Source organism: Cupressus sempervirens, chromosome 5, assembly GCF_028749045.1.
Source record: "Cupressus sempervirens isolate cs-2001-9-10 chromosome 5, ASM2874904v1, whole genome shotgun sequence".
In the NCBI taxonomy this organism is placed as follows: domain Eukaryota; kingdom Viridiplantae; phylum Streptophyta; class Pinopsida; order Cupressales; family Cupressaceae; genus Cupressus; species Cupressus sempervirens.
Genome location: NC_143122.1, coordinates 837,056,931 through 837,068,591, shown reverse-complemented (window position 1 = coordinate 837,068,591; position 11,661 = coordinate 837,056,931). Strand labels below are relative to the sequence as shown.

General features: G+C 34.1%; 1 pseudogene; it reads left to right on the top strand.

Moving 5' to 3' along the window:
- Window positions 1-201: 201 nt before the first annotated feature.
- On the top strand, window positions 202-2,066 carry LOC149558479 (berberine bridge enzyme-like D-1 pseudogene; annotated as a pseudogene).
- The last annotated feature ends 9,595 nt before the right edge of the window (window positions 2,067-11,661 follow it).

Below are 11,661 nucleotides of genomic sequence, written 5' to 3'. Positions count from 1 at the left end.
ACCACTTTTGGTTTTTTTCAGTAGAACAAACTCTACAAGTCAATTGATCACTACACCATATTCTCATTGTTTTGAGTAGATCAAAACTCTCGAGGTCAACTGATTCCTAAATCTAGATATTCAATCCTAGAAGAGCTAAAAGATTGATTCCGAGAGCTATCTATACCTATACAATCGCAAATAGCTAACTATAAATGTAGAGACAATGTGCCTCTAAATTTTGCAAGCCCTCTGGTGCCCTTGTTACATGTGAAAATGGCTTCTCTGAAAACCCTAATTTGTACCTTCACCTTGGCTGTGTTTCTTCTCACAACACCCTCATTTTCTATCTCCGACGAAGCCTTCGCAAAGTGCGTGGCATCAAACGGCATAAGAAATATAACAAGCATCCATTCCAAAGACTACAAATTGTTGCTAGACTACTCCATACAGAACCTCAGGTACGCCAATTCACACGTACCAAAGCCGCATTTCATCATTCTTCCGCAGACAAGCCCCCAAGTCCAAGCGGCGGTCACATGCGCTCGCAAAGGGGGCTACGAAATCCGCGTACGCAGCGGCGGCCACAGCTACGAAGGCCTCTCCAGCACGGCCGAATCGCCCTTCGTGATAATCGATCTGGCCAACCTCAACGCCGTCAAGTTGCATGTCGCCACAGAGACGGCGTGGGTCGGCGGCGGCGCAACGATTGGAGAAATATACTACGCCATTGCAGAGCAAACTTCCGGCGAATACGGTTTCTCGGCGGGCTCGTGCCCAACGATCGGCGCCGGCGGGCATTTCAGCGGCGGCGGCTTCGGCCTCATCTCGAGAAAATACGGCCTGGCGGCGGACAACGTCGTGGATGCGCACGTGGTGGACGCGGAGGGGCGGCTACTGGATAGAAAATCCATGGGCGAAGATTTCTTCTGGGCGTTACTTGGCGGCGGCGGCGGGAGCTGGGGGATCGTGGTGGAATGGAAGATTAAGCTCCTCCGAGTCCCGCCCAAGGTCACATCGTTCACCGTCGCCCGCCATGGCACCCACAGAGTGGCGGCGCTGCTGGAGAAATGGCAGTCGACGGCACCGAATCTGGAAAAAGAATTTTACCTCTCCTTAAACTTGCAGGCGCCGGATAATTCAACAATCGCCGCGAATTTCAACGGCATGTACCTCGGCCGGAAAGCCGCCATGCTGAAATACCTGAATTCCAAGTTTCCCGAGCTGGAAATCCAGGCTGAGGAAGCCAAAGAAACGAGCTGGATTGAATCCGTGCTGTTTTTTTCCGGCCTGAGTTCCACCAACGTGTCGAGTCTCGCCGACAGAAACAATCCGAATAAGAATTACTTCTACGCAAAGTCCGACTACGTGAGAACCCCCATTCCGGCGAAAGCCCTGGCCGGAATATTCGAGATATTCCAAGAACAGCCGTTGGGGAACGCGATAATGGATCCTTACGGAGGGAGAATGTGGGAGATTCCTTCGGATTCTGTTCCGTTTCCTCACAGGGCCGGGAATCTGTTCAGCATTCAGTATCTGGTGACGTGGCAGAATGAGAGAAAAGACGGCGCTGAGTATCTTGCATGGCTGAGGAAACTTCACGCGCAAATGCAACCTTACGTGTCGCAGAATCCGCGTGCTGCGTACGTGAATTATCTGGATCTTGATCTTGGAACTGCGGGGAAGAACGGTTCGTCTGCCGTTGCGGAGGCGAGTAAATGGGGGAAGAGATATTTTTTGAATAATTATGAGCGGCTGGTGCGGGTGAAGAGCAGAGTTGATCCGCACAATGTGTTTCGCAATGTTCAGAGCATCCCGCCTGACGTAGGCTTTTGAAGGTAGATAGATGTAGAATTTTTGAAGTGGCGTCATTTGTTCAAGGAGGTGGTCGATTTAAGGTAGGGCAGCATGGGTCAATAAAAAATGTATCGAAATCATTTGGGAAGCATAGATTGCCATTAGATTCGTCTGTGAAGGTTTTTGTTTTTGGTTCTTGTTTGCCTTGAGAAAGGGTGGTCTCTGTCTTTCCCTCTGTCTTTTAAGAAACGTATTTTATGCATTTTTCGGCTGAGAGATGTAGCTTTCAATGGTTTTACATTAGTTTGTTAGATTACAATGTGATTTTATATTTCTTTTGGTCACTTGGATCATATATCAATCTTTAACATCGCACATTAACATAAAAATTAATGTTGAAATAAATAAGTCAATTTTAATTATTTAACATTTTTAGTCTAAAAATGTTCCTAGCAACACAATGGAGTGAGCAGCGACTACTATAATTTTAAGCATACAAGAAAATAAATAATAAATATTTTTATTTTATTTTTGTTTTTTGGATTTGGTTGTGTTGTTGTGACTTTAGGATTGTGTGTGTTGAGTATGATTATTTATAATTGAGTGTTTTTATTATTCAGACGTCATAAAGAAATAGACGAGAAAATATCATTTCTTGTATAAAATTGTTAGCGTTGATTACAAATACTAATAATTGAATAAAATACGTTTTTTTAGATTAAAAGGTAACAAGTTGTGTGAGGTTCTATTGTTTTCTCTGTTTCATGTGTAAGAGTTTATTTGTATCAACAATTTAGATTGCATTCTATTATCCATCACCAATATAATAGATAAATGTTGAACAAAAAATGATTTGATGTAAACAAAACCAACTAAAAAGAAAGAGTGTGAATATGTGAAAGCAGGTTACATATGATTGAGGATCCAAGTTTTAAAGACTGGCCTTTAGACACATACCACATTAGCAATATACGCAAGATACAGAAGTTTGTCATCACAATCAAATGTTGATTCCACATATCGACAAGAAAAAGTTCATTAGATGATTATTATTATTATTAATTATATTTCACTAGTCACTCTTGAAAAAGTGTCACAATCCACACCTTGTGACTATTAGTGAGTCATCATTTAACTTTTGTGGATTTGGACAAATGTGTCAAACCATTTTGTCATGTTCATCTTATATAACTATGTTTCTTATCTATTTAGATATGTGATTGGATAATTTTACTTTTTATGCCACATGACTACTACCATACTTTGATATTCTCTCATGTTTAGAAATGAAATTAAAAGATGCTTAATATGATGAATTTGAAAATGTAAATAATGAATAAATATATGTACATATTTTATTTTGATTTGGATTTTGGGACTAACCTATTTATGACACATTGAGTTTTGATTGCTAGACATGAAATTGAAGGCAAGAGTGTGGTTGAGGAAGAAGAAGCTAGCTCCTTGATAAGAGTGTGTTTGAAAAATGGATGATTATAGCACACACGACTTAGTCTAAGCTAAATTTATTTTATTTGTTTAAATTCATTTATTTAGATATATTTTCAATATGATTTACATGAATGCATAAAGCAACTTTCTATATATTTTATTGATTATAAAAGAAGATAAATTAGCAATTATACAATTATCACACAAATCTTATTTTTAACAAAAAATATGAATACAAATTATACTATCTCTTTTAATATTGAAGATAATAGTATATTCTGATATATGTATATGTATATACATATATACATATACATATATCTTTTGCCTAAATTTTTTATTATAGAGTTTTTATATTCAAAAATAAATAAAGAGTGGAGATTTGAATTAAATTCATACTTATTGGCAATCAATGACTTTAGTTTCAATTTGATAACAACTTCAAAATTTGAAGAGACAATTGCTAAATCAATAGTTGAAAATGGGAGTGTGTTTATAATTTTTTTTAAAAGGTATTTTATATTAAAAAGCAACCAAATATAGGGGCTCACCTAGAAACAAGTTGAAAAGACAACAGAAAGTCACTTACAACACATTTTCATCCTATCCCTTTTCTTAATATTGATTACCCCGCATTAACGTATCCCACATTCTATAAGTACTACAGTCCATAAGCTAACTAAAAGTCTTGAAATTAAAAATATACTTAAGCATAGTAATGATCATAAGTATAAACAATCATAGTTCAGTTATAAACTTTAAAAAATTCCAATCGGGTAGAGCACTTAACAAAAAAAATAGAAAACAAAACCAAGAGAGCCAGTTGTCTTTCTTCTCCTTCTCTAGTTTCCCCAACAGCACAGAGAGACAGTCATCCACCAAGAACTAGTACAAGGAGATCGTGGTATCAACTCCAATAGAGGCAACAAGACCATCCTTCTCAGCATGCAAAGGGTGAAGGGTGGTGGTTTTTGAGTGCATCACTTTGACCATAAAATTGGTCACATCATCATCAAACCTCTTGTCAAGGTTTTCTTGTTGCTTCATAAGTTTCTTGACAGTCTCCTCTAGCACAACCCTATTCTCAACATACCCTTGAGTACTAATCCCTAGTGAGCCCTCTAGGCTAGTCCCTTCACCTTTAAGTTTGTTTTTGCCTTTATCACTTTGATAGGAAATGGAGGTAATAACTTATCCAAGTCTTCGTGGACACCTCCAGTAACATCCACCTAAGCAATGTGGGTATCTCCTTTGAGAGTGTTAGAAACATTAGAGGGAAATGGGATCACTTGGCTATCCATAGGGATAAACTCACCACCCATCTAAGGACCTCCACTCATAGTGTCATCCTTATCATCTTCTATATACTTACTATGGCCTACCTTCCTTTTCTACCTCTTGGTAGATTTTTTACTTTTTCACTACTCACAAAGTTCAAGATAATGGTGCAATCATGCTTCTCCTTGGGGTTTCCTTGCTTCAAATTATTTCTAGACCTCGGGGATCTTCTCCTACATGTAAGGAAACTCAGGTGCGGAAACAGCTTCCCACACTAATCTCATAAGGAAAGTATGATGTAAATCCTATTAAAATCTTCTACACTTACAGATTCAATATCATGTAAAGAACAATATTGCAGCCAACCATGTATACAAAAAATAGACAGATAAAGGAACACATAACACAATGATTTGCCGATGGGAAAAAACCTTTCAGTAAAACAACCCCACCCCTTCAGAACCTGCACAATGTATTATCTTCAACACAAGGTTACAATACACTTGCAATGCAAGTTCAACATCAACAACAAAAGACTTCAGTAGCTACTCGTAGTACCAACAATACACCATTTTTTTGCATCGCTTCGCAACCCTAAAAATGCTTATAACATGCACTTCACTTTAGGGCTACTCCCAAAAGTAAACCGTATTAGAGTTTTACCATTCTCCAAGAAAATAGGAACCCCAAAAAAAATTTCGGAGCGATGCCCCGAACCCCACTATTGGGGTAGAGTGTACAGTACTCAAATATCTTAGTTGCCACATGTCTTCACCTATCATTGAATCTTCCTAACATAGCTCTTGCATTTCATAGGAATCTGTCATAACCATTTTAGTCATGATCTCCTTACACACAATCCATGATGTCGACACATCAACATTATTTGCAAAAAATGCATTTTACAAAACAAATAATAAGAATAAGAATTATACAAGGTTGAGACACCTTATTCCTAACACTACCCACTTCAAGGTCAACATCAAAATCAATAATTGAACAATTAGTTAACTTAACGAACACTAGAAGATTCAATTGAATTGGATGGCATGAATGCCAACTTTCCAATAAAACATTGTTCAACTAAAAGAAAATACTTCATATAGTGATCAACATAAAGGATATAAGAAGTAGAATGGAAATGATAAAAGGGGAGTGTGGTTGTGCATATTTGTAGAAAAGAATAAGGAGTAGTGTGGAAAACTCTCATGAAGGGAATGAGTGGTTGGAAGAAAAACAACAACAAAAGAAGTTCATTATATTACCTACTATCAATAGTGTTGGGAATAGGGACAATGAATGCATGCACTCGATAAAGGGTAAATTTGTAAACAAAGGAGCTAAAGAAAATTCTGGAGTGGAAACATGTTCTTCAAACTGTTTTTGCAAAAATAAAAATTCTTTGTATTTAAATGTGAATGGACATGAACCAATATGTTTTATGCTTAAGTTTAAATTTTTGGACTTCATTATTTTCTGTGGTTGTTTATTGCCCTTTTACATAGAATTGGCATCGGGGGCTTGAGTTTGTTTATTGCATTAAAATTAGCAAAAAAAATTGGTTGGGATTAAATGAGAGTTCATGCTATTGAAACATGCTAGTTAGTTACTGTGACTTTGGTGGGTGACTGTGTAGTCAATGTGCCATCTTATGATAGAGGTGCATTAATTTTTAATAATTTCATGCATAGTTTCTTTTCATTATTTCTTGAATAGATCCTTTGGTTTTACGGCCTATTGCTTTTGCGTTCTCCAAACGAATTGTCCATTAGTATCTTCATAGGAAGCAAACAAGAATTGACTATTCCTTTTCCATTTTCCATTTGTCAAATTAAACTTATGCAATTGGGCTTCTTCTAAACTTTTAGAATCAAAATTCATGTGAATATGCTTACTAGGAAAAAAATGGTATTTTACCCGAATCAAATCAATTGTATATAAAACCTCTTTGGACCTAATCTAATCTACATATAACGAGTTTCTCGAATGAACAGTCTCTCATTTATGATTCACATTCCTTCTGTGATAAACATTGTGTTCGCACAATAGCAGAAAGTTCTTGAATTGGGATCTTTTATAAGCTTTTCCAATAAAGGTTGGAGTAAAGATAAGTATATACTTATTGCAATCATTTCTTGAACGAGAGCAAATTATAAACTTTTAAAAAGTAAATTACGCAACATTAGGGACAAGTATGTATGCCAAGGAAAATAGTTTCATATATTTGTTTAAAAACATTACTCTTCAAAAAACATTCTTCTACCGTATTGAAGTCTTGGGGCTGCTTGATAATGCCCAACTCTTCTTCATTAAACAATCTCCCATAAAATTTTATATGCATTTGGGCATTTCCAATCATTTTAGATTTTATCAAAGCTTAATCTTTTTTGTAGAGTAGTTTACCTTCAAAAGTATTACAATTTGGGCTCAACATTTGAGCTATGGCCTGAGAGGAATGTCTAATACTAGTTGAAATTCCCCGTGCAGCCTAGGCATGATGAATATATGAGGTGGTAGAATCGTGATTTCAATCTTGGCTTGCACTTTTTCACACTTCACACTTCTCTATTTTATTGTTATTTTGTTTGCTTCCAACATTTTTATGAGAAACATGTTTTTGAAACTATTAAATATAGCAAGTAAAACATTGATTATGTGTCAACTTTTATGATTCTTTCAATTATGTCATTTATTACCAAAATCTTGAAATTCTAGAGGAGAGTTTTTGTTAAAATAAAGTCCAACCGAATAATGAAGTTGAAAGCTTTGAAGGCCTAAAACTTGGTTGTAAATTTTCGTGTTTCTTTTCTTTTAAATAGAGTCACTTTATAAATTTGTATCGTCATTTGATAGTGAGAACTTCTTATATCAATTTGGCCTTGGTGCTGAGGATATTTTATTATTTCTTTTACTTTTGGATTGTTTCCAGTGCTCCACATATGCACTTCTAAGGAAAACTTTATATCTTAAACCTTTTTTAAAAATAACCAGCATCCATCCTTAGTAATTGAAATCAAATCAGTTTTCCTTTGTTTCTTACAAGCTGCTATCATATTGATTTAAAAGATGGAATAAATTGGACACATTTGATCATATCATTTCTACATAGAACTATGAGGAGATAATAGGAAGGACAAAAGTTATATAAAGTAATTCTTTCAGTTTTCTTTTTTTAACTATGTTATATAAAGTTCTCTTGTCTCTTTAAGATTTATTAATTGTTGATTTGGACAACAATTGGAATGAATATCAATGTGGATAAGTAAGGTATTATATTCTATTACACAAGGATGAATGTGTGGTGTGATGGTTTGATAGAACAAAATGGGATTTTGGAGGACTTTAGTTCAAAACACAAGATTTCATTTATCCTTTTAGAGAAGAGCATAGTAAATGATTCAAATTTATTTGCATTTTATTGATTGGATATTTATTTAAAATTTTCTTTCAATTAGGATATTGAACACCACTCTTTTCAGAATATGTTACATTGTGAAGATTGGCAAATTAGGATGTATGAGTAAAAACAAAATATGTTGTGAGGTTATTGTTATTTTAGGGATTGTGATTTATTCTTTATGAAATTAAGGATATGGTTATTTAGTTTTGGAAACATCATTTGATGAATACGATAGATCTTTTTTATTAATAGGAAAGCTTTTTTTGGGATTATTATTTTCTGACAATGTTATTTAAATCTATTGATGTTTCAAGAATAAGGCTAACATTCATGAAAATGGTTGTGTAATGTGGAAGACAAAGAGGGGTAAATTAGATGTGTATTTACCTACTAGCTATTTGGTTCTAAAAGTTACTTTGGTCAAAGCTTAAATCACATATATGTTGTTTAAATATGCTTGGTTATTTTTTTTTTGTTTTCTCTTTGCCATCCAATGTATATGATTCCTACTTAGGCTAAAGATTATTTTAAGTAGTTAGATACACAGTTACACCATTTATTCTTATCCTTCAATATTGGGTCACTAGGCTTCTTGGGTAGGGTCAGGGAGTTCTTCATGTCAAGAAGAACCCCAGGGAACCTAACCACTCTATAGTTGGGCAGTAAAAGCACCTGGGCCACACTCTTGTCTCAAGATTTTTAGGTGGACATAATGTCTGGAGGCTTAGGAGACATGGCTGAAGTTTGAGTGTGGTGTCTTGACAATTAGACCAAGACGGTCTTATTTGGATGTATATTGATTATACATGATGTATTGATTTTTACGTATGTATTATCCATTTGATGTATCATATGCTTAATAGAAATTCAACATTTATTTTTTAGATTTTATCATTGTATAGGTTATGTTATATGAGTTTCGGTCACTTGTATGTTTTGGAAACTTGAAATGAAATATTAAGATGTTCATATTTCAACAACCTTTGGTCAAATTTTTGTACTTGAAATCTTATGATGTGGAAATTTTACCTTTGATTAATCTTTGGCCTTGCGACCATGTCTATGTGTCTTTGAATTGCAATATTTTTGTTATATGGATAATATGGCATGTGCTTATGATTTGTAGCCTTTAAATAATGCCATATATTCTTTAAGAAGTATACCAACATAATGGAGCCAAAATAGGCTACAATAGTTCTAAGCATATAACGGAAAAGATAATGTGATATTCAATATTGGTTTGGATTTGAATGTGTTATTTGACTTTCAAAGTGTCCATGTTGAACATGACTAGTAATAATTAAATGAATTACTATTTTACAGTTCTAATAGGCAAACAAAATTTATGTTGTTTAATATTTAAGGCAACAAATTTTATGACATTTAATATTTTTTTGTTTGAATATGATGGAGTTTATTATCTATAGAAATGTTGTTGAAGTTAAGTGTAGTGCCTACTCCTAGTTAACTTTTTTTTATTTTATTATCGAACTCTTTTATGCTAGCTTTATGTTTATGCTTGATGATCACTGACATTGTTTTCCAAATTGTTGGATATTGTTTCATATTCAATATATATATAGTTACTTTTTTATTTCAGTTATCTCGTGATTGTTTGATGATGATATATATCTTCATGTAGTGACTTTCAGTTATTTAATGATGTTAGTTAGATGAATAATTTTTATGCAGTTTCTATGGATACTTACCCCATACTTGCATGTGTATGGTGTGCGTGTATGTTTTCTTTGTGTTTGACATTTTTGATGTGGTTGAGGAAGGGATCCATAGTCACCTGCTAGTCGAGATCTACATGATGTACCACTTTTCTTCCATTGCCTATTTAGTTTAGAATATATGTGCTTGTACATGCATGGTTTTTTATGCTGATTGCAAGTACCAGGTATCGACTTCCCTGAACTGCCAGGATGAGCATACCCTATCGCAATATCTCAATGGTAAGAGATGGGAGATAACTCTTGAGTTTGAATCCTATCCTTAAACCATTTGTCCTAACAAGTAGGGCAAGAATCTGAGTAGTCTACCTTTTGAATTTATCAAGTAATGTAAATTCATGATTATAGCCCTTGAGTTTGATCTATTTTTCTATTCTTCACTATGGGTTTTCTTTTCAGTCTTGTATGTCTTTGGTGTATTTTCTATTATAATTAAATCAATTTGATAAAATAATTGATGATTTAATTTAATAGAAAATTATTTAGATAATTCAATATTTAATTATATTTAATTAATCAACAAATTAATTAAATAAAAGAATTAAATTCAAATATAAAGTTATAGTTCTAATTTTGGAGTTTAATAATATTTATTTAATTTAATAATAATATATTTAGGAGATCATTTTTAAATAAATGCTAAATTATTTATTTATTTATTTTTATTGGTAAACGACCATAGCCATGATTAATTTTATTATATTAGAATTAAAAGTACAAATATATCTCCTGTTCTGACAGGCACTGGTAGGAAAGAATGGGGAAAGAAAACCTCTAGTCTAGCCCGGGACTTCAATCCTATGTTATACATTAGTAAAAGGGGCATTCCCCAGTGAATGCTTCATTCTAATGTCCAATGAATTTGAATTTGTCTTTCCAACCAAGCTCCATATCGGAGAAGATGTTATCATAATTTGTCTTCATTCACCACAATCATCAAAATGTTAAGGGTTAACAAAAAATCAAAATCACTATTCCACAGTACACATTCGGGAGGAACTCATTTTATATAATAGTTAACTATATTGTCATAAGAGGGCACAGATTAATTATAAATAAACAAATTTTGTTATGTTTATTTAAATGATTTACAATTAACTACATTTTAATTAACATATAGTATAATTACTGATTAATGATTAACTAAATTTGGATTTGGAAATTATCATAATAAAACGTGAGGGATACTTGTGAAAGTTTAACAATTGGTTATTTGTTAATGCTAAGACTCAACCGAATCCAGAGGGGCAAGCTAAGAAGGACTGAAATATAATATAGAAGGGCATCCAATCTCTAAAAAAATTAGCTCTAAAGTTTAATGCATGTATGTGTGAAACCTAGAGATGGAAGATTGAATTAAATGCGGAAGGACTAGAAGCTTAACCAAAGGATCCAAAATGATAATAGAAATTACGATAAAATTGAATCCAGATACCAAGGTTGAACTATATTTAATAACCTTTTCATTACTATAGATAAATATGTACAATAACATAAGTCTTCCGAGTAGTATTGATATGGGCACTCTTTTAAAATGTGCCCTATAAGCTATGTCCACATTTTAACTAGAACTACTATCTACAAAACAACCCATAACTAAAGGATCACTAAACTCCAAAATTTGGGTTAGATTATTATACAAAATGACCCAATAACATATTTAATATCATTCTATCTTGAAAACCATTATTATTTATGTAGCCTCATGCAGATCGATGGTCTTGGATCCTAGCAGGAACTCGAATGTTGACCTTCCCCTACTAGTTCTATCATAGTTTGGCAAGCAGAATTCCACTTCCTCGAAATTGTTAAAGTTAACATCTGGATGAGTATAGGCATCATATACCCTCAGATAATTAATTAACCAGTCCCTTTCATGGTCTTCGACAATTCCCCTCCATCTTAACAGAAAGTTGATACTCGACTCCATTCGTGGCCATTCTCTAAAAAACTGGACATTGTCCCTAACTACCATGCAAGGGCATCTGGGACACCTTCCAATTTTGGGGCTATTCACGT